Genomic DNA, 23,807 nt, shown 5'->3' on the forward strand with positions numbered 1-23,807 from the left:
TGGGATTGTCGTCCTATGAGTCGTGATGATATTGTGTCATATTGTTTCCTAAAAATTTTACTAATCTGCACAGTATTCCGGGTAGTTTTCTTACATTTGTAAAATATTTGTGAATTTAGAATGGTACTGCAAGCCTATTTTAATGGGAACTTATCTGATCACTTAAATAAATGAAACCTTACCCATGTGTTTTAAAACCAAATTGTTCTGAACTCAAAGGACAGTACCTTCTCAAATCTCAAGAAGTGAGTCAATTGCAATTAGTGGTTGTCAAGATTTTCGTAACCTGAAATACCTGAGGGATGCAGTGTATCTCATTCATAACAGCGACGTTTTATGGCCAAGTTTTTCTACCTGAGGACCATATCCCTTGGAGGTTTAAACTAGAATTGGAAAAGAGATGGTGTGATTAAGTCTCTTGGGCGATTTACCTCATTTAACTAAGCATTACCAATAACATACACACACACACACACACACACACACACAGTGCCAAAAAAAGTATACACACTTTAAGAAAGGAGATAACTGTGTTAAAATTATGCTGATGGTCACCACTTTGAGCACCTCTTGTCATTGTAGAAGTCAGACGTGACTTGCTTTCATCTTTTGTTAGTGGTATATATTATTACAATTTTAATACAGTTTTTTTTTTTTTTCTTTAAAATTTTATTTTATTAAATTTATTGGGGTGACAATTGTTAGTAAAATTACATAGATTTCAGGTGTACAATTCTGTATTACATCATCTATAAATCCCATTGTGTGTTCATCACCCAGAGTCAGTTCTCCTTCCATCACCATATATTCGATCCCCCTTACCCTCATCTCCCACCCCCCACCCCCCGCCCCCCTTACCCTCTGGCTACAGTTTTCCTTTCTTAAAATGTGTGTACATTTTTTGTATACACACACACACACACACACACACACACACACACATATATATATATTATATATATATATAGTTGTATCGAAGGTTTAAAATACCAATACTGACAATTTTCATCAGCCTTGTTTTCTACATTTGCAAAGTCTATATGATTGGAGGACTGAGAAACAGGCTAGAGGGATGGGTATATGCAGAGTAGATCCCCCTCATGTGGGACCTCAACAGTATACTCACTCTACTTGTCATCAACATAGAGGCTTAATTCTACCCCCTAACCCCACAGCTGCAGTGAAAGCCGGCAAGTGATCAGGTACCAGAGTGGTGGAGAGGACCGTGTGCAATGAAAGACAAAAGGCTCATTAACATTTGCTGACAGAATGATTGATAGTCCCATCCATCCCCTGACCCAGGGACAGAAATGGGTAACAACTGCCCAGAACCATGGATGGCCCCAACCTCAAAGAGCCTCTCTTCACATACAGTCAGTGTTTGGGACTCAGGTGAGACATAGGAGAGGATTCAGTAAATAAAAACCCTAGTGGAATGAGCAAGAAATGGGAGAAGTCAAATCCACAGGAAGAGGGAGACCAAGGGCTTCCAAGCAGAATATAATAATATGAATTAATATTAACTTAAAAATACATAGCATTAATGTCTTCTTTGCTGATCACCATCCCAGAAAGAGAAATTGATATTTTCTAAGCAAAGCAACTATACTTATATTACCGACTCTCCAACACTACTACCAGCAGTCCTCGCTCAGGATGGGGAATAAGCAGTAGTTTCTGTAGCTTATGCACACTGAAGATTAAACTTGAGGTGAAGATGATGGAGTTGAGCACTTGGGGTGGTTGAGTTTCCCTGAGATTGGGGAACGGAGGGGGGACAAAGTGGCTGATGTAGCATTCCTTTACACAGAGGGGTGGCTATGAGATGCTGAGTCTGTGGTCAGGGGTGGATTTCTGGGAGAAGCATCTCTAAGCCCGGCCAGAGCTGAAGAAACATAGGGCAGAGACTAGTAGAGGCAACTGCATTGGGCAACAATAAGGGTGAAGAGTTTCTCAGACTGCTGCCTGGGCCCACTTTCTGTCACTACTTAAAACCAGGATTCCTGTCTGATAACACAGCGTGGAAGAAGAAGCCTCCTACGGACAAATTCATGACCAGTCAAACATGTTCTAGGTTAAAGTAAAATAAACTTCATCTAGAAAAGTAAAGTAGACTTCTGGTTAAAGATGGCAATAGCCTCTGCTTTCTCCCAAAACCCAATTAAAACAACCATAAAGAAAAATATTTAAAAGCATATACCTACAAGTGTAAAGAGAAGGAGAGAAAACAACATTTTGGAAACTAGAAAGCTGATGGACAAAGGGAAATGCATTGCATAAATTTAAGACCTAAATCTTAAGCTAGCAACAAAGAATGCTGACAAACAACATGGATTACACGGGAGACCCACAAAAGTTTCAAATATTAGTGGCACAGTGCCTCTGTAGTAGCGATGAGGATGGAGCTAAAAGCAGAAGGATCTGTTGAAAGTCTGAGAACATACTTAAACAGACAGATCCCTCTGGCTCACTCCTTGCAGTTGGTCGTTTGCTCTTCCATCTCAGCAGAAGACAGCAGGCTCCATTTCTATAGAGGATGGGGAGTCTGTAGACTGGAGGCAAAGGTATCACGTTGAAAATGTAGGTATTAAGTGAAAAGTGACATTCTTTATGTTGAGACACCCAGCCTTCTTCTTCCATTTAGCTTCCAGAACACTAATATCTAGACAGGAGATTGAAAGAGTCTTCTCTGTCGTGTGATTAGCCTAATAGGAAAATCCTCAACTAGATGGCCCACCCAGCTAACAGTCCATATATGCCAAGCCCTTCCTATACATACAAAGTTCCAATCAACTTTTTAAAGTTCAAATATTAAATATGAGCAGATAAGGATCACCAGGAATTTGGAAAAATCCTCTGATTTAAAATACAGAGGTCCAATCAAATAGAAAGAAGAAAATAGAGAGAATGGCTATGAAGTAGGAAAAAAAATGTCAAAAATTGTCACTGATATCCTACGAACGATGAAGCATTTATGACCAAGAATAGGACTCTACTTGTGTGGATTCCTATTCTTTCTAACTTTCTTTCCTAACATTCATTCTAAAGAAAGAATGGCCAGAGAATAAAAAGAGAAATTTTATATATTAATATATAAAAGCAGAACTAAAAACTAAATTGAAAGAATTACATTACATTTAAATTTTTTCAACATTATTAAGATCCTATTAACTATTTATCATGTCTATTAGGATATGGAATACTTTGGAAATGTTTATTAAATAATTATCGCTTCATTTTGAGACACTTGTTAGCAAGTACGAGTGGATGTGGAAAAGCTCTAAATGTCCAACTACCCTCAGTACATAGGGCTTTCAAAGGACTTATAAAAACAAGCTCACTGAATTTCAAATTCATTGACAGCATGGTTTTATATCGCTAAATCTGTACCAAATAGTTGCTAATCTATAACCACCATAACCTCATGGCATCTGACAGTTAATTGGAACACCTACTATGGCAAATTATTTTGCAGATTTCCTCCCCACCCTACCAATGCTGGGCTTGGACATCCGATTGGCTTTTGTCAGTGGAATGTGGGCTGAAGTGACAGGGCACCAGTTCCTAGCTTAGGCCTTAGAATTCATCACTTGCGTCCACTCACCCATCTTGGAGTTTCTGACTTCTGCCATGGGAAGAATATGCCTGAAAATTTCATTGGGGAACTGGGAACTATAAAAAGTGACAGAGCAGATTTTAAACAGAGCCAAATATTAATTCTACCACTAAGAATGCCAATAGTAAACATATGCAAAATCAAGATTTTAGACAAACATAAGAAACTATCTGTATCAGATGCAGGACAGACTCTGGTATTACCCTTCTTCCAAGTTAACAGGATTCCACAATAATAATTCTTGCAGCCAAGAGAATCTGTTTAATTATTGTAATGATTATTGATAATTAGTGCGCAGCCCAACCACATGAGAGAAAAACTCCCCACATGCAAATAGGAAATGTGCTCTGTTGAATAGCAACACTGTAACTTCCCTTAGTTTGGATCTCTCTCTCTCTCTCTATCTGAATTATTTCTGTTGACTAGAGGAGAAAGCCAAGTCCAGACCCTTGATCTGACCTGTGAGTAGAACCTCCAATTACACAGTCATTTTAAGGAGCATTTCCATTACAGGATGTTGGGCAAAAGTGCCCCCTAACTACTTGTGTCCATATGACATTTTATTTCAGGATATAGCAGAAGTGGGTCCAGAAGAAAATTTAGAAAGAGTAACAATGAAAACATACAAGGGAAATCCAACAATATATCTATGCTTTTCTTTCTCTTTAAAATAATAATAATGCTTTCCATCCCCATGTTTTTGCTGAGGGAAGAAAAAGCTCTGTCTTCAGTGGAGCTTGCAAATTAGCTCTTGCACATTAGCTTTTTCAGTCTTTGGGGAAAACAGCTTCTCCCCCATGACGAAAGTCCTGAACCAATACCTAGGGCATAAATAATTATGAAAATAAATTTTAAATGGATGAGCTGTGTTTAGAATATAGTAGGCAGTCAATACATATCGATTTATATGAATGGTAGTATTTCTACATTCATTGCTAATATGCTTTCATTTAATCTTTGAAATAGATCTGATTGTCAAACACAGGCTCAGAGAAGTTAAGCAATTTGCTGAAAATCACACAGGATGTGTTGGAGCATCAACTCAAAACCAGACCCGATACCAAAGCTAGAACCACACAATACTTCTTTGTGAAATGAACTGAATAAGCTCCCAGATGTCCAAATATCCCTAGGTCCCCGGTGATATGGAAAGAATCAGAATTAGCTCATTTAGAAGTAATTAGGTGTATTTTCTCTCAGTGTTTCCTCCCCTAAAAAGTCTGAAACATTCCTGTGGACACTAAAGCAATATTGCTCTCATGATTAACTGTTTGCTGGAACAATGTCCTGGTCCTTTTTCATGTGTTTCAAGCAATTCAACAGTCTTCGTATTACTTTTTATGGTTTGCCATTTGAAATATCTATTTGGGAGACTGAAAATAAAACTGATGTTTCCACAGACTAGTTTCTGTTTCCATTTGGTAAACTCTAATGTTTCTTTCTCCTCATATTTCGAATTCACCTGAAGTCAACATGGCTTTGCTCTTGGCCTCCCTTTTATTATTTTCATCCCTGTACACCAAGATCTTGAGCTCATGAAAACATGCCTGCCTCAGGGAAGCATGATACAAAGACTCCTAAAGCCAACTGCCTTTGAGTTGGCTTCCAAATGCCACATGCACTTTCCCCCAGTAGGTCGGTGTTCCTGGTGGCATTTGAGACCTCCATCACTGCTAAGAGCAAACCACAGGCATGGGTGCCTTTGACTAGGATTGCTCTCCTCCTCCAGTTCCTGCCTGCCCTCCTCTCCCACTGACCTTGCTGAGGGATCTCCCCAAGCCAACTGGTAACCCAAATGATTGACATCCCCACAGGAACCCAACACCAACTCACCTTCTCTGGACGGCCCCAAGATGCTTCCCCCTCTTCAATACCAGGTTAACTCAAAGAATGATGGCTTTATTTTATGTAAGTTATAACTCTGTGGCAAAGCTAGAAATTAAACTCTGAATTGGTGATTTAATCAATGTTTGTGATTAAAAAAGAGATCGGTAAGTCTGACAGATACTACATACAGAGAAATTAAAAAGTGCCATTAAGGACAAAGAGGCATCCTTGAGGGCAGATCTTGCATCTTCACATGGAATGAAAGGACAAGCAAACAAAGTTCATCCCAGGAAGCTAATCTCATACACCTGTTTAAAAATTCTAGTCACCACGTGTGCACCTTTGTCTTGAGTCCTAAGTGCTCCCCTGGTTTCTCCTGTTACACGTGTCTCTGGAACTTCGGTGTCTCTCATTAATATACTTCTGACTATTGGCCCCTGACTTTGCTTCTGTTCCAAATACAGTTTGGGTATTTGACATCAGTCTCTGACCCTCCAATCTGCCCTGTGGCTTTTGTTTGTACTCTACCACGTCTTGTTTGACTGCTCACTCAGCCAGGAGTATGTCCATAAAGTGATGATGGCTTTCGTTCAGACTTCCATTGGGTGGTGGCTTGCTTATTTAAGGGATAGCATCTCTTCCAAATGCTGTATCTACAAGTGCTTTGTAAGCGTCACTTCCTACTCTACAACCTTAAGGTTTGGGGGTGGAGTGAAATCTGAGATGGAGGTGGCATTCTTATATTAAACCATATCCATAGATTTGTTAATATTGATCAAGAGTTGTATGTGCTTGTGTGAATATCTCCATATAGATGTATTCATTGGAATAAAGACATTTATTTATGCTGTTCTTTTAAAAACACACACATACAATATGTTACACTGCATTTCTGCTTCTTCCTATATGAGTGAGTTTCCTTTACAGAGATAGTTAGACCATGAAAAATATTCTCCTGAGTTTTATTGAGCAATAATATGACACATAACCACTAAACCTCATATTAAGAAAAAATTAGCTCAAATAAGAAATTGAAAATTTTGCCCGCAAATAATTCTATAAAAGTTTACAGTCCATCCTAACTATCAAGGATACTTTCCATAACTTTAGGGTTTCATAGTAAAATATATACACGCACATATGCATGTTTCTAATAACAAAGCACCAAAGTAAAATAAACCTCCTTGTCCAAATACAGTTGCGTTTCAGTCAAAGTTTTGCTTAATATTTTGAGAAGAGCTTTGAGAAGATAAATATTCTTAGTCTGGGATCTGATATCAGATGCTAATGGCGCCATCTACTGGTCATTGTTCAATGAGTCTTCAGTGAGAGACCTGGATTTGTGAAGTTGTGTTTTCAGTGCAAAGCAAACTCCATGTTGTCATACATCCACAGCTCCAATGGGGGCCCGATTTTAACAAAAATACATCTAAATTGTTGAATTTCATCCGAATTATAAGACATCTCATTTAAAAACAATTAATTTCAGGTGTACAAAACAATGTAATAGACATTCACACCCCTCACAACGTGATAACCCCCCTCCCCCAGTCTACTCCCCTCTGACATGGTGTAGAGCTGTTACAATTCCATTGTCTCTATTCCCTATGCTGTACTCCACATCCTGTAACTATAGATATATATTAAATTATAGTTGCCATTCATTATCATTCAGCTTCAGCTTCAGGTGTACACTGCAGTGATCAGGCATCTACACCATCCATAAAGTGGTCTCCCTAATAAGACAAGTGTCCATCGGATACCCCACAAAATCTTTACAACATTATTGATTACATTCCCCAAACTAAGACATCTCATTTTTGAACAGCAATGTTTGTAATAATACAAAGCCTAAACTACTCCATTCTGCACCAGGAACCACAGATTGCCCTCGAACAAGATGCCTTGCTTTGCCTCAGCATCTGAACGAGAAGGGGACGCAGATCTGGCCAACTGTGTGTGTCATCGTGGAAATGCCATCTCCGGAGCACAGAATGTTCCCACTAGAGTGAAGCTGATGAGAAAAGAGGGGAGGTGTTTGGTGTTGGTGCTAAAATGCTCATCTCTCTGTAAAGACAGCAGTTAACAGAATTTGTCTTCCCCTGCAGAAGCCATGAGGTTACTGTAGGCTGCAGGAGATGGCTCGCTTCCCCAGTGACTTTCTGAGCCAGTTCACTCTTGTCATCCCGTCCTCGAGAGCAATGTCATCTCCCTACTTGAGTGCATGCTCTTTTCATGGCACGTTGTACTTTCATTCGTCTTTCAGAAGCTAAGTTTGTTCTCCCGTTTAATGCTTTCGGTGTCTCAGGTGCAAGAGGCCTTTGTGGGTATTCCACACATGAATAACTAGCCCATTTATCATCCTCCTGGCCCCCTGTGGAGCTACTCTGAGTTTAGATCTCTCAGGCCTGGACAGTCTTGAATGTAAGCCCACATCAGCCACAGCAGGGGGCTTTCGGAGCCAGCCCGGCTGTTGCTTAAACCTGGGACTCAGCAGCCATGGTCCTTTTGAACAAGGTTTGTGCACAAATCAGAAAGTGTTCTGTAGGTCTCTGTGTGGAGACCACCTGATCAGACTTCTGAAATCTCTTTTTTTGGGGGGGGAAAAACTATGAAGAAATTATTTTCCAAGAATTAAATTAAATTCCAAAGCTGATAAGTATTTTGAGGATAGAATCCAAGATTCTGAGAGGAAGGTAGGTGCCCTCTTGAACCAAATATCAACCAAACCCCTTTAAAATGCTAAGACTATCTAAGATCTCTAAAAACGATTGTGTGAAAATTTTGGTAGAAATTAGGAATAATCAAAGACAATTCCTTGACCCCTTTGCATCAAACCCAGGTCTATCTGCATGTCCTTAAAAATATCAGTGTGCCTTATGTTACAAGATTGAATGCATATTGATGATTTTAGCATTCAACCTCTCCTCCTGAGAAACAAGGATGGAAACCTTGAAAGGATGTAAATGTTTATAAGAGCACGAAGTATAAAGTCCTAGACCATAACAGGAATTTTAAACAACAGGTTCTATAAGAATGAATGATTTTAAAAATAACGTTTGTACCCAAACATTGTTTTTATCTTAAAAGACCAATCTCACTTCAGTTAGCACAGGGGAAAAACAAGGTTGCTTCCTGAAAGAGCATGCAACCCCAGACACTCTGCTAAAATCCAACTAATGCCTGTGTAAAGGGAGGATTCAGAACCCAAAATAAAAAAGTAGTTTTTCTCCCCAGGATAGTTGAGCTATAAAAGAAGTCTTCCAGAAAAGGATAAGTCTTCAATAATTTAATTAAAAACGAAGGGATACAAAATAGATTTGTGAGGTGCAGAAAAAGAATGCAAGACAAAATATTAACATCATCAACAGTGTCCATTCAAGACCCAAATCCAGCTGATAGAATTTGAGAATTTTCAACTCGATATACTAACAGAGATATAGGGTTTTATTTTATTTCAATTTTTTTAATTAAAATGTAGCTAACATACAATATTATATTATTTTCAGGTGTACATCATAGTTATGCAACGTACTCACCTAACACTATACAGGGTTATTACCACATGATGGATTATATTCCCTATGCTAAAGATGTGATCACCATGATAAGTCCAGCAACCATCTGACACTGTGCCATGCTATCACAGTATTATTGATCTTTGCCCCCTTTTTAAATTTTTCAATTAGAGTTGACATTCAATATTATTTTATATTAGTTTCAAGTGTGTAGCATAGTGGTTAGACATTTATATAATTTAGGCAGTGATTCCCCTGACTAGTATAGGTTTTAGTGCGAGTCGTCTATCATTCTCTTGTTTCAAGTTTTCTAAATAACACTACCAATTTCTAAGTGCTATTTTTACTATAGCTAAGGAGCTCAGCTTATTCTAGAAGAGCACCCAAAAACAACATGGCACACCCAAGAAACACAGCTTCTACTGAATTGGAACCCAAATCACATTTGTGGTGATTAGATTACCTGTGCAGCACAGAGAAACTAAGATAATGTATTTTCAGTGCCCAAACTTCTAACTATCCCAAATGTTCATTTCTCTTGTTTGAAAGAAATGTGTCACCTATTCTGAGTTTCCTTTGATCAATCCTTCTGTTGCTTTCCAAGGATCTACTTGTATCTAAACAGTGCAGCAAAGGACAAATAAGGATTCAGTGAAAGAAAGAAAAAAGGAAAAGGTGAGGAAGAGGGGGAAAGAAGAGACCATTCAAAGAGAGAGGAAAAGAGGAGAAAAAGAGAGATGAGAGCGAACGAGGGTGGTGAGGGCAAGAGAGTGAAAGGGGTGAGAAAGGAAATCAAAGGAAGGGGGAAGGAAAGAGGAGAGGGAGGGAGCTCAGGAGGGCATACGACATGAGAACAGTGAGAAAGGATAGAAAAGAGAGAGAAAGGAAGCAAAACATTACAAGGTGGGGATGAGAGTAAAAGAAGGTGGGGCCGGGGGGGGGCTGACAGATTCCTGGAGAAGTGGAGGAACAGAGATAATAAAATACTTGCCAGCCACATAGAAACTCAGTCGGTGGAGCTGGAAGGAATAATTATACAACATTTCGTCCAAAACATTCAGAATACAGATTCAGAAAGAGAGGACCAGGGAGATTAAATAACTAAACGAAAGCCAGCTATCACTGTTAAAAAAAAAAAAAAAAAAAAAAAGCCCTAGAAACAAAACAAATAGGCACTTAGCAGCAGCTTCTCGATAATAAAATGCTGAGCAGCACCCCCGCCCCCCTGACTGACGTTGGGCTAGTCTGAGAAATGGGACCGCAATGGAGTAGCCGGAGTTGGCCTGTACCCAGGGCCCAGGCAGAAACGACCGTGATTCAGCATCATCTGATGTCAGTACTCCACTCAAGCGAATTCCCAGTGCGGCCCACAGCTCCATAATCAAACAGAAGTATCAGAAACAAAAGAGCAATAATAATAAAACTCTAATCCCGCTGGTATTTAAAGGGGGCTAGAGAATGAACCCTAGGGTCAGGCTGCACCACGCGAATCCACCCGCTGACCTTACTAAAGCCTGTTCTTTACCTCAGTTTCTTGTTCCGTAACCTAACAGCAGTATTTACCGTCCCATATTGTTGTGAGAATTAAATAAAATAATCCGTGTAGTGTGTTGAGCACAGTGCCAGCCATGCCAAAAGGCTTTTTGGGTTCCTTGCTGGACTGAGTTTCCGTGCCACCCAGCTGCGTTTAAAGCCTTGGACTGACGATATTTCATTCTTGTACAATGCGTGATTATGAAATGCCTTTGGCATTGATTATGAATGAATGAGACGGGATAGTACTAGGCTGGCATCCAGCCACTTACACCTCTCTTCGCTCTCTGAGGCAACCACTCTGTGAGGCTTTCCAAGCACTAGTTTACCTATGGTTTGAGACCCTAAATGTCTAATGTCACCAGTCTTTGTAATGAAAGATAAACTTAATTTGGCATTTGACTTGTTTGGCTGCAGACCTACCGAGTGCTATTTGTTTTGAAAGGAAAACGGAAAATTTAAACTGAAAGCAAGACTTACTGACTTACAAACGTTAGTGCTGATCTGTTGCTTTTCCTATTAAAATAGCTTTATATCTATTTCAGCCGAGGTGCTAATCTCTCATGACTGCCTCTGCGTCTTTCATGTCACTTCTCAGGGCTCTTTTATTACAGGAAGTGAAGTAAATCAGTGGGGAGGCTGATTAGAATCCCTGTTAAAGGCAAGTGAATAAAAATGAGATTAGGGAATGTGAGTGCATCTCTAAATCACTGCACTTGACCAAACCAATTACATATAAGTATGCCTTCCCCTTCCACCCAGAGGAGTGAGCAGTGACCCAGCAGAAAGGAGACACACATTGCAACAGTGGTAAACAGTGGTCATTGGCTCACGCGCGCTCTCTCTCTCTCTCTCTCTCTCTCTCTCTCTCTCTCTCTCTCTCTCTCACACCCCCCACACAAGCATGCATGATGTTCCGCAGGTAAGTGGTACTCTCCCTGTGTAAAACCTCTCTTGGTGCTCTTAAATCTGCTTTGCAAGAACAAAACTTCCTATTTATGGTGTACATTCCAAGTGCCGGGCACTGGGCTGGGATTATTGTCTATTTCCTTTAATTTTCACAACAAATCTGTCCGTAGATCGTGTTGCCCTTATAAAGATGAAGAAATGGAAACTCAGAGAATAATAGTTACATTTGTGAGTATATGTGCCACATGGTTTTACAGATGCTACTTCAGCTAATCTTTTTAATGATTCTGTGAGGTGGATTTTTGGTCCCATTTTAAAGGAAGAATAGTGTGGCTCACAGTTATTCATCGTAGCTACCACTTACTGCATAGTAATTGTGTACCATGCACTTGTCACCTTTCTTAAATACAGCACCTTATCTCTTGTGATCCTTTCAACCTGCAAGATAAATCTTACCTTCCACTTTACAAATAAGTAAATAAGGGCAAGGCACACAATTTGCCCAATATCATTCATGTAAGACAAGATAAAGCCAGAATGTTACCAAGATTTTGGTGATTTGAAAGCCTGAGTACAAAGCCTATGCTATGTATGCACTATCCCTACTTCATTGCTTTTCTAATTTTGCTTTTATTTCTCCTTTATCTCTATTTAATTTAATGTAAATAGAGTTATAATGAAAGAAACTCCAGATCTAGAAAACAAGGATTCAAAACCAATTTGAAGGAGCTTCCACTGTCTAAATATGAAACAATTTGAGCATCAAAATAAATAATGACAGTAACGGATTATAACCCATTTGATAAGTAGGAATTCATGAGTCCACACTATGAATGAATGAATGAAGAAAATGAATGTAAAGAAGATAAAGCTCATCCTTAAAGTAGAAAGCCAGCCAGTAAATTAAGAAACAGTGATAGAATTAGAAAAAATACTGTGGTGGCCATCACTCTAGTAATAATAAACTCTTGCTAAAATTAGTGAGTGAAAGTGGAGTGAGGAATGAGATTTTATATAGTCTCAAAGTAACTCCCCACAAAATATTTATTAATAACAAGGGGGGGAAAAACTCTACAGTAGAGAAACAAGGTAGGTATCATAATCTTAACTAAGAGATGAAAGTTAACACCACCAGTAACAAGACAAGTAGACATCACATGCCTCTCAATAAAATGAAAGAAAAGAACACAGCATCCATGATATCTTAGCCAAAAATGTACCAGGGTCTAACCATGGGAAAACATGAGAAAAACACAAATTGAAGGACATCCTACAGAATGACAGGTGGATAATCTTCAAAAATGTCAAGGTCATGAAATGACTGAGGACCTGTTCCAGAATAAAGAGACTAGAGATGAACAATGGAGGGCAACATATGTCCTTGGATTAGATTCCTTACCATAAAGAACATTACTGGGACAATTGGCAAAATTTGAATAGGGTCTCTGCGTAAAAAATATAGATTTCTTCATACCATTCTCGCAACTTTTAAGTTTGAAACTTGTCAAATAAAAAATATTTTTAAAAAAATCCAACCATTTTCCATGTGACTTTGGGCAAGTCATTGAACTTCCCTGAGTTTGAGTTTTGTTCTCTAAAAGTGGGAAAATAATTTAGTAGTTCCATTGCGACAATAAATGATTTGGTGCATACAGAAACACCTGGCATTTATTAGGTGATCAATAAATACTAGTTTCCTTTTTTCTTTTCAACCTGCTTATCTAATGCTTTGAACTTGATCTGTCGGGGAATGGGGGGAGAGGGTGAGTAGCATGACTTATGCTTTGTTTTACAAGGTGAACAAGTAACAAACTATCCCAGAAACTTCAAGCTCAGTGCTTTACTTTGGGTGGCCTTATAATCTGCTTGGGAACTATCATTCCACAGGGCAGTGTTTCCAAAATCAGCGTCCACAGATGTGTTCTGGGAGGTCCAGAGAGTTTCTGCAGCTATTTTTGTGTGTTTTCATTTAAATTAAAATAAAAATTAATATAATCTTATCAGCATGATTATGGTTAATTGAGCGACATCAGTGTCTGTGTTTGCAATTGTTTTTGTAATTTCAGAGACCACATTTATAATTGTGTTTACAAATGCTTGGAAACCAAATAATCCTCCTTTTATTTTCATGGGTAATGAGAAGTGTATCCTATAAGTAATTTATGAATTTGCACCAAGTGAAGGCTACTGCTAGCAAATATGAAACCCTTGCGTGAATACAAAAAAAAAAAAGTCCCTTCCGCAAGACATCTTACCTCCAAACTGTCCCACTATAAACAATAATCAGAATAAATTAGTAAATGACATACTGTTACAGGGTCATAAGTGTTATGGAAAAAGAAAAAGTAGAGCGGGTTAAGGGGAATCAGAAGAACTGGATCAGGATTGGGAAGAGGCATGAGGCTCAGTATTAAACATATTGGCCAGAATTGGTCCCGCTGAGAAGGTAACATTTGAGCAAAGACTAGATAGAGGCGAGGGAGATGTCTGAGACAGATGTGTGAGAGAAGCAGCTATCTTGAAGAAGAGGATTTGAGAAAGAGAAAGCCAATTCCCTAAGGCAGCAGTATGCCTGGTGTGTTCAAGGATCAACAAGGAGATCAGAATGGTTAGAGCAGAGGAAGAGAGGAAGGGAATGGTAGGAGCTGACTGCCAGGGAAGGAAGAGTGGAGAATAGATATCTATGGTGTTGTAGGGCACAGCAAGGAATTGGGCTTTTAGTTTGGGTGAAATGGGGTTTTGAGCAAAAGAGTAACTTGATGTGAATTACATTTCAAAAGAATTACTCTGAATAGACTGTAGATGGCAAAAACAGAAGCAGGGAGACCTTTTAGGAGGCTATCTTAGTGCTCCAGGGAAGAGAGGAGGATGGCGCAGACAAAGGAGGTAGTGAGGGTGGGAAGACGTGATAAGATTCTGGGTCTATTTTGAAGGTAGAGCTGATTGGATTTGCCTGGAGATCGGATAAGGCTGTGAAAGAGAGACTCATTGACGACTCCAAGGTTGTTGGCCTGAATGATTGGAAGATAGATTTTCCAATCACTGAAAGAAAGACGTACTGACTTGGAGATGCTTAGTAGGCATCCAGGAGGGGATATGTACCTGCTGCTCCGAACTGGCTGGAGAACATGTGGGTGTCTCCGTAGTTCCAGCCATGAGTCTACAATGTAATGAACAAGGGAATACAAGCAAACAGAGAAGAACGCAAAGGAATGAGCCCTGGAATCCAATGTGGAATGTTTGGGGAGAGAAGCCTCCACCAAAGAAACTTAGAAGGAACGTCCAGTAAGGCAAGCAGAAAACCATGAGCAAGATGTCTTGGAAGCCAGACAAAGATAGGGATTTGGGGTCCAATTCTTCACTCATCAATAACAGGACATCCACACCACGTGCCACATAACTTTGCAGTGCCCTCCTACTGTGTGTGGGCTTGGGCACGTGACTTCCTTTGGTGGGTGTGAATGAAACGGAGGCTTGAAATGGACTTGCATGGTTTGTTTTCTCCCTGGCATTCCTTGGCATTTTCCATAAGAACATGTTCTGGACAATTGATGGTCGAAGGAAAATAAAAGACCTGCACCGAACCTATAGCCTGAGCAGCTCTGCCCTATCTCACTTGCAGACCTGGGAGCATAAGAGACAAATGTATTGTTGTAAGTCACTGGGCTTGAGATACAACGTCACTGCAGCAATAGCTGACTATTGTAATCACACAACAGTCCCCAGGAACACTTACACAGCCCAAAGAGAAGGGGAGTCCCCCTACCTTGGCAGAAATGCCTTCATTTGATTTACATAAATGATGTGACAGTTCTTGCACCTACATGATGTGATGTAAAGTCATTCCTGCTAGTGCGTGCGTGCGTGTGTGCGTGTGTGTGATATTTCTCAGTGGATGCTCACAGCCAGGCTCAGGAACCACTACACTAGATGACCTCTAAGGTTTCTTCCAAATCTGCAATTTCATGGCTCTACCGAATCCCACTCACGCCATTTGTCCTGTGTCACATGTAGCTCCTCTATTCTGGCAGCTTCTGCTTTAAGTCAAGAGGAGGTCGCTCTCGGCCCAGGTGCTTTAGCATCATTAGTTCTGAGGCCCTTTGCAACCAGCAAATGCAAGAGGGCCCCACCTTACCAGAGGCTCATATCACAGCCTTGAGATGGGGGAGATGATACAGCTAAGGGGTGGAATGCGGTGAGGGTGTTGGGGGGTTACTGCATGGTGTTGGGGGGAGGAAGACGGTGGTGCTGCAGGATGCCAGCCGCCATAGCCCTGGACTTCCAGATCAAACAGCTGCTTGCAAGGCATTGGGAGGAGGTCTGGGAAGAGGGCAGAATTCCATTAATAGCACAGATGTGGAAATGAAAGTACCATGCTGGAAACACTGGGTCGATATTAATACTTAACAGATACTTCGTAGATTTGCCATTTGAATAGAACACCTGAGACAGAGGAATAATGAAAATACGTATAGAATCTTTGAAAGGCTCATCATCATAGATGTTCCATTGATACCCTGGAAATTCCTAGACAGGGCCTGACCTTAAATGTAGGTGAATACTGGGAAAATTACTATCTCTCTCTCTCTCTCCCCCTCTCTCTCTCTCCCCTTCTCTCTCTCTCCCCCTCTCTCTCTCTCTCTCCCCCCTCTCTCTCTCCCCCTCTCTCTCTCTCTCTCCCCCTCTCTCTCTCTCTCTCTCCCCCCCCCTCTCTCTCCCCCTCTCTCTCTCTCTCTCTCCCTCTCTCTCTCTCTGTCCAAGCTCCCTATATCTTGCGGGGAGCATTCAAAGTTAATGGGATATAAATTCCACCTTTTGAAGAACTCTGAGCACTTTTAAAATTCTAATTCACCTAATAAGGTGTCAACATAGAAAGCAGACCAGTATTCACATCAGCCCTGAAGGAATTCTGTCTATCAAAGAGATTGAAGTTTACTGGATTAGAAAAGAATTTCCCTCTTTATCTTTAGAGATGATAGAATTCCTTCTTTTGTCATTATTTCCTTCTCTTTCTTTCTTGGAAGACTGATTTATTCCTACATTTTTCTTACTGATCCATCTCATTCTATTCCAAAGAAAGACAGTTGAGATTTAGACAGACCAGACTATGCTTCATTGTCTAACTATTGTAAAAGAGGCGTAAGGATCCTGTAAATAATGGTATTTTTCTTGAACATTTTTAGATGCTGGTATCTTTCTTCAGTAACTAATTCTAGTTCAAATGGTATGTGTGCGTGTGTGTATAGGCATATGTTAGAGGTGATAATATTTTTTAAATAATTTTTATTTTTCAATTATAGTTGACATACAATATATTAGTTCCAGGTGTACAACATGGTGATTATACATTTATGTAACTTACGAAGTGATCACCCCAATCAATCTAGTACCCATCTGACACCATACATAGTTATTATCATATTATTGACTACATTCCCTATGCTGTACTTTACATCCCCGTGACTGTTTTGTAACCACCAATTTGTACTTCTTAATCCCTTCCCCTTTTTCACCCAACTCCCCAAACCCCCTCCCATCTGGCAACTATCAACACGCTCTATGAATCTATGAGTTTGCTTCTCTTTTGTTGGTTTATTTATTTTGTTCTTTAGATAATATATTCTTAAAACATAAGACAACTTTCTCCAAAAATGTACCAGCTATTCAGGCATTCTGGGAGGCTATATGCTTATTCCAATTTTGAGACATCGAGGTATTTAAGGCTGGCTATATTGACAGGAATATAGTCATCTGACAATATAATCTCTGTTAGGTTCATCGATCTCAGTGAAATAAATATACGAGCTAAATAATTCAATTCCAGCTAAATACAATTATGGTACATATGCACAATGGAAAGTATTCGAAACTCTGCAGCTGTTAAAAAGAATTACTTAGCTCACCTCCACGATACACTATCAAGTGAAAAAAGACGCAACAGCATGTGTAGTGTCCTATCGTTTGAGGGGAACAAAGAATATATATGTATACATTTATAAAAGCACAAAATATTTCTGAAAGCATACATAGGAAACTTTAACTATGGTTGCCAGTGGAAGTGTGGTGGGATGAAGAGCAGGCATGGAAAGACAGAAACCTATTTGAATTTATCATTCATATGTTTTACCTACTCAACAAAAAAAGCAAAATAATAAGAAAGAAGTCTCCCTCCATCCCATTTTTAAAAGTCACATGGCAGAACACTACTGGGCTTTGGGGTCAAGCAGGTTAAGATTTGAATCCACATGTTAACTGAGGACTTTATTTGTGTCCCTTAACTTTCCTGAATGTTCATCCTCTTCTATGTAAAGTGGGAGAAATGATAACTACCTTAAGTGCTTGCCTCAGGGATTAAGGAAAGCAATGAATGGAAAAACAGTAGGCACTCAGAAAACCGCAGTCCTGATTTCCTCCCTGCATGGAGGAAGGGGGCGACTTTGGTTATATGATGTCCTTAATCATTTTTAAAGAGTTAATTGATTACAGCCTGTTCGTTTCCATCTCTGTCACATCCAAAGGCCGTAAACAAACCTTTGATAAGAAGTACCTCGCTATGCTATGCCACAGGGAGATCTTGGTGCCTCAAAACCAAGATCCTGCTTGAGGCATTGCTTTGTGGGGGAAGGTGGGTTTGAAGAAAAAGAGGGAAAGAAAGTTTTACTACTTGTCTTGGTACATAAAATTTCACCATTAAATTTCTCTCTTTTATATTTTGGTGGCTAGTAAATCCCTAGCAGCCTTAGTATAAATGATATTTAAACCTCATCTGCTAACACTTTGCAGGGGATTAGTTTAAGCAATTAAAATCTTTCCCTTCCCTAAACACCACCACCCATAAAACAGAGGACAGTGAAAGGGGAGGCCAACCAGTCTCTAGCTCCAACTGCAACTTGATGCCGTTTTTTTTTTTCCAGAACACTCTCAAGACCCTTTACTGCCATCTGCTGGAGGATTGGAGGTATCAACTGTACAGCTTGCCCCAGGACTACAAGACAATGGCACCCCCTAGAATTGTGCAACACGAAGCTCGCACAACTGTGAGCAACACCCCAAAACAAGCTTCACAGCTTTGCCAAGAACTGGCACTACTCTTGCTGCACAGGCACCGCTGATAAATAGCTGTCACTTTCAGGTGTGTGTCCTCCATGAATTCCTTTCTGCAAGAACGTCTCTTACCCCTTCGTGGTACTGGACTGGATGCTGCGCCCTTTCCTCAGAACCTCTAGAATAGAATATCTGCAGGGCCATTTCAAAGACCCCTTCAGGGGTCCATGACCTCCCCAGGTGAAAAAGTTTTTAACGAGTGTGGATTCATCTTTCCATCATTGCTTGAGGCAGCATCATAAATTTGACAGTCAGGCGAGATTGAATGGAATGCAGCATCGCAGGCAAGCTCTGCGAATGGGAAACAGATCTGACTAGATGCCATCAAAACAAGGCAACCGGCCATTGGAAACTCTGCTGAGGTCTCGGTGCTGGGGAGCTGGGAGAGGAGACGAGAAATAAGAAGTCCTGAGGGGCTCACACCGCCGGCCAGCTCCTCATCTCAAAGACAGAAATGAGGTTTGGCTTCGTTCCTTTCAGCCCACTGATTGCTTTATTTCAAATTACCCTAACTACTTAGCATGGTAAATTAAGCTGAAACCCCCAAAAGTTTGCAGAGGATGTCATCTAATCTGATTAAAAGGAATATTCCCATCACAAGCGAGGGAGGAAATGGAAATTACTCTGAGTGCACTGCTATTAAATAATTTGCATAGACTTGCATATGCTATACATCAGAAAAGCATATGCTGTTCAGATTTAATGAAATAATTTTCCCTCTCGAAAGACTGTTACAGTCTGTCCTTCTCTCTCTCTGTTTTTCCCCCCATCTGTGTCGTTTTGAATGTTAAAATTATTTCATGGGAAGGGTACACAGCTATGCACAAGTTACGTGAAATACGCTAATCATCTTCCTGCTGGCAGGGCTGGGAGGTCCTCAAACTGCATTGCCAAACTCGCCATGTGCCCTCACCCTGGTCCCCCTCACATAATTAAAGGTTCCCTTTAAAGCCCTTAAAAGGTTCAACTTGATTCATTTGGGCCTTCCATGGATGAAGGGAGGGCGGTTATAACCTTTGGCTCTCTTTTCCAAGTGGTGTTTTTCTAACCCTAAGGAACAGCAGCATCTCAATCAAACTGAAAATGAAAGGAAAAGTCTCCATCAAGCTCCTGTCATCCATTATCTGTTGAATCTGACACTGGCATTGTGGTCGCACGTGTACTCTAATCGCCCTTGAAAGATGTTTGTGCCTGCTCTACTTTTCAAGGTTCCAAACCCTTGACAAATGTTGGCTGCGGTGAAAGTGTCACCCCCATTTTTATCAATGGAGACAAGGAAGCTCAGCTAGATGGACACGATGTGTTAGTGGCAGGGGGGTGGGATGGGGGATGAAATCTATCTATTTTTGTATTCTCTATGGACAGTCACTATTTTTCGGTAATATTTTAGCAGATCTCATGTTCAGCTGTAATGTAGCCAACAGAGGAATTCTAGTGAATTCCCCAACAAAATTACATTAGGATCAAATGTGATCGTTATAAACACTATCCAGATGTTGGGGATGGACTGGATATAACTCTTTAAGCCCCAAATTACAGTATAATAAATGCAAGCATGGGGCTCTGCCAATACATCTGAACTTCGTGTCGGAAACCAGGTCTGACCTTAATTTAACTCTATAAGGAACTAAGAGTTTCCCCACTTGTACAGTTAGGGCGCATCCACAGATCTCCAAGTGCTAGATCGTCACGAGTTTTATCACTTACTTGAAGAATGACCATATCAGATTCTGGAGTCAAGCCAATCTTAATGCAAGCATTTTATTAACACTTTTAAAAGGAAACAGAATCGCAAATATTGAGGTTATGAAGCAAACCTGTGAAATAAAATACAATATTAAGATCATATTTTTCCTTGGTAAATCTTGGAGATAAGATACTGTAATAATGACTAAAATATTTTACTATGTAAACCAGGGATGCAAACTAGCACAGGCCCACAGCAAAAGATAAAATCTAGCAAGGAAATCATTCTCTGCCCGATTTTTTTTTTTTTCCTATCTGCACGGCTGATATAAACTGATAGTTTGTATTATAGCTCAAGATCAGTATTGAATGTCTCCTAATTCAAATGTCAGTGGTTATAAGGGAAGATGACTGTATTTCAAATATTCTAGTGTCCAAAAAAGAAAAGAAAAGAAAGAAAAAGGAAAGCAGGCACTTTGGAAAGCTGGAATCAATAGACTACCCAATTTGTTAAATAGTAAACTATAGCAAGCCTACTATCTGCATGATATTGTGTTGGATGTTGCTGGAAGAAACAGAAAGTAAAAGGAACTGTTTAAAGGAGTGCCAAATATGCATCAAATCCTTTAAGAAATGTATGTTTTTTATCTGGATATACCAAAGCACAGAATGGTCTCCCTGGAGAAACTTAAAATCCAGTGCCAAAGACACGAGCTATACAACCCCCCAAATGCAGAAGTTAAATCACCAAAGAAAATAATAGAAGTCATAAGTCAGCATAAGTACATTGAGGGGCTCTGTTTATCTGCCACTACCAACTTTCCAAATGAAAAAAAAAAAGCTATTTGTGGCAGTCAAAAAGTATTGAAAAACACAAGAAATCAGCTACCAAAATCTGTGAAACCTACATGATTTTAATTGTTAACCAAGATTATTTTTAAAATCACGTATTTTTTGCAAAAATAAGTCTATCACTCTCACATTCATATAGTAGGTGAACTCTCCGTCTGCTCCTTCCCAACCCCCTTCCCTGATGTTTTTGTCACTCAGTATATGACTTTGAGGCAGGCAAGGAGTACATACAAAGGAGTTTCAAGAAGGGAAGGTTTTCTGAGAATGGAGAACTTGGATGAGCCGGCACCATAGGCCTCCAGACATTCTCAGCAGAACAACACAAAGTGTCCATCAATAGATAAATGGATAAGCAAAACGTGATATAAACTATACAGTAGAATATTATTCAGCCATGAAAATGAATGAAATTCTGACACATGTCACCACATGGATAAACCTGGAAAACATTATGCTAAGTGAAAGAAGCCAGACACAGAAGGACAAATAGTGTGTGATTCCACTATTGTGAGGTATAGTCAGAATAGGCCAATTCATAGAGACAGAAAGTAGAGTAACAATTATTAGAGGCTGGGCAGAGCGGGGAACAGGCAGTTATTATTTAATGGGTACACAGTTTCTGTCTGAGACGGTGAAAGTGTTAGAAACGGACAGTGTGATGGCTGCACAACATTACGAATGCACTTCATGACACTGAGTTGTACACTTAACAATGGTTAATACTAAATTTTGTGTTAAGCATATTTACCATAATAAAAAATACACACCAGAAAGAGAGACTCTTAATATTCTCAGGGGACACGGCAGTGGAAGGAAGCCAAGACGCCCTGGCAATGACAGACCTGGGTACGCAGGGAAGGGATTAGTGAGTGTGGGCAGAGCAGGTTTGCAGAAGGCAGATTTCCTCCCAGGGTCAGTCGGGTGACTGTGTATAAAACGGTAGAGCACGGGGATTAACACGAGGACTGAGAAGCACCTGATCCCCCTAAAGGCAATACTTCAATCAGAAAACAAACACTGTACAAAGTATCTTCACAGCTAGGGCACCAATTTTTCACTCCTGATATTCAACATCAATGTGATGTTAGACCTACCACAGAATACTTATCATGGGCCTTCTCCTTCTAAGCACCGTTTACCAGAAACCGGTAGAACGTGGCCAGTGAAGGAGGGAGATAAGAAGCTGCACGCCACAAAACCACCACCACCGTGTACAGTGAGCTCCTGTGTGTTAGGTAGGCACCGGAAGCGTGTTAAACGTCTTCTCTTATTTAATCCTCACAACCACCTACGAGGTAGGAACTACGATTATCCCCGTGGTGTAGATGCAGAAATGGGAGCACAGAGAGGTGAAGTGTCTCATAGGTGGGTAAGTAGAAGAGCTGTCTGTTTCCAGCCTCGAGTCCCTGCCCTCAAAGCATTAGAAAAAGATGTAGACACCAATGTTCCCCACCGGAAACCTTTTTCAAACACAGGGTGAAAGAAACATAATATTTAAAGCTGTGAGAGTAAACAAAGCGGGCAAAGGTAAACACACACCAAAAGGACACCACGTCCAAGGAAAAGAGGGTTTCAAGAATGTCACCGATAATGCTAAGGAGAAAGAAGGACTGAGGCTAGGCACGGGCTACTAGGGTAGAAGCCCAAACCCCGGGCTTTAGAAAAGCAAAGTGTAACTCCTGCTCCAGATACACGTCCTTCACTGGTTGGCCAGGGATTCCTCCCACACTGATGTTCTTTCCCACGACCCAGGCTCATGGAGCAACCATGTGCAGCCCTGCCCTTCACGCGGGAGAGGACGGGAGAATGGCTAAAGCCTAGCTCTTACAAGATTTTACATGGAAATACACATTCACTTCCACTCATATCGCATTGGCCAAAGTCAGTCACCTGGCCACATCCAAATGAAAGGGGTGGGGAAGTGAAATTCTACGTCGGGCTTAAAGGGAATCAGAAATATTTGGTAGACAGTGCTAATAATTCTCACACTACCTCCCATGAGTACTCTCAATAACAATGCATCCCTTAATGTTTACCGAGTGTTCTGCAGATAAAAAACATTATGTACATAAGACTACCTCACAGGAGTCCCACAAATCAAGATCTGCTTTATTATTTCCATTTTAAAGTTTTGGAAACAGACTCAGAGAAATTAAGTCACTTGCCCAAGGTCACATACGACTAAGTGGCAGGGCTGGGATTTGAACCCTAGTTTCCTGACACAGTCCAGCCAGTGCTGTTTCATTGATGCCTCCAGGCAGATGGGGGGAGATGACAGATTGCAGTGGTTGAGAAATCAGTTGGAAGTAGACAGATGGAAGAGTGTACACTTAGAAGCGTAGATCTGATCTTACAGCCATGGGAAGTTTCCTAGCTGGAGACTGACTTACTGAAAGGAGTGTTTTAAAGGGCTTATTTTACAGCCCTCCAAGTGTGCCCCAGACGGGCACTCACACACTCCTGGAAGGATTGTTTCAGTCTTTTGGGAAAGCAGTTTGGCAATATGGATCAGGAGTCTATTTAAGAAAAGTGCATACTCTTCTAGGATTCTTCTACAAGAATATAATCAGGTAAGGATTTACATGTAAGGTCATTAATATTACAGGAAAATATTTGGATAGCAAAAAAAATATTTTGGAAAAAAATTTAAATGTCTCAAAATAGGCAAATAAGAAAATTTATAATTGACCCACAAGACAGAATAAGAGGGCACATATCAAACAACACTTTAGAAGACTTTTCAGTGGCATGAGGGAAATCCT

The sequence above is a fragment of the Rhinolophus sinicus genome, chromosome 1 (assembly GCF_057876585.1).
Source record: "Rhinolophus sinicus isolate RSI-liver-muscle chromosome 1, RSI-T2T, whole genome shotgun sequence".
NCBI lineage: Eukaryota > Metazoa > Chordata > Mammalia > Chiroptera > Rhinolophidae > Rhinolophus > Rhinolophus sinicus.